Here is a 231-nt window from a genome sequence, read left to right on the forward strand (position 1 = left end):
TCAACTTCACTTTTATTGATAAAGCGCTTTTTATTTGTTGTTATTGTTGTTGCAAACAGCGGAAAACATGTTATCTACAAGCAATACATTAAATGTATAAAATAGATAGAGAAACACAGGTAATATGTTATGCAGACTTTAAATCACCAGTGTTAAAAAAGGACAAATTAACACTCACAGTGTATATATATAATCCACACTTTGAGAGTGTGGATTATACTGTATATACAC

The sequence above is a fragment of the Barbatula barbatula genome (genome assembly GCF_947034865.1).
Source record: "Barbatula barbatula genome assembly, chromosome: 24".
Taxonomy (NCBI): domain Eukaryota; kingdom Metazoa; phylum Chordata; class Actinopteri; order Cypriniformes; family Nemacheilidae; genus Barbatula; species Barbatula barbatula.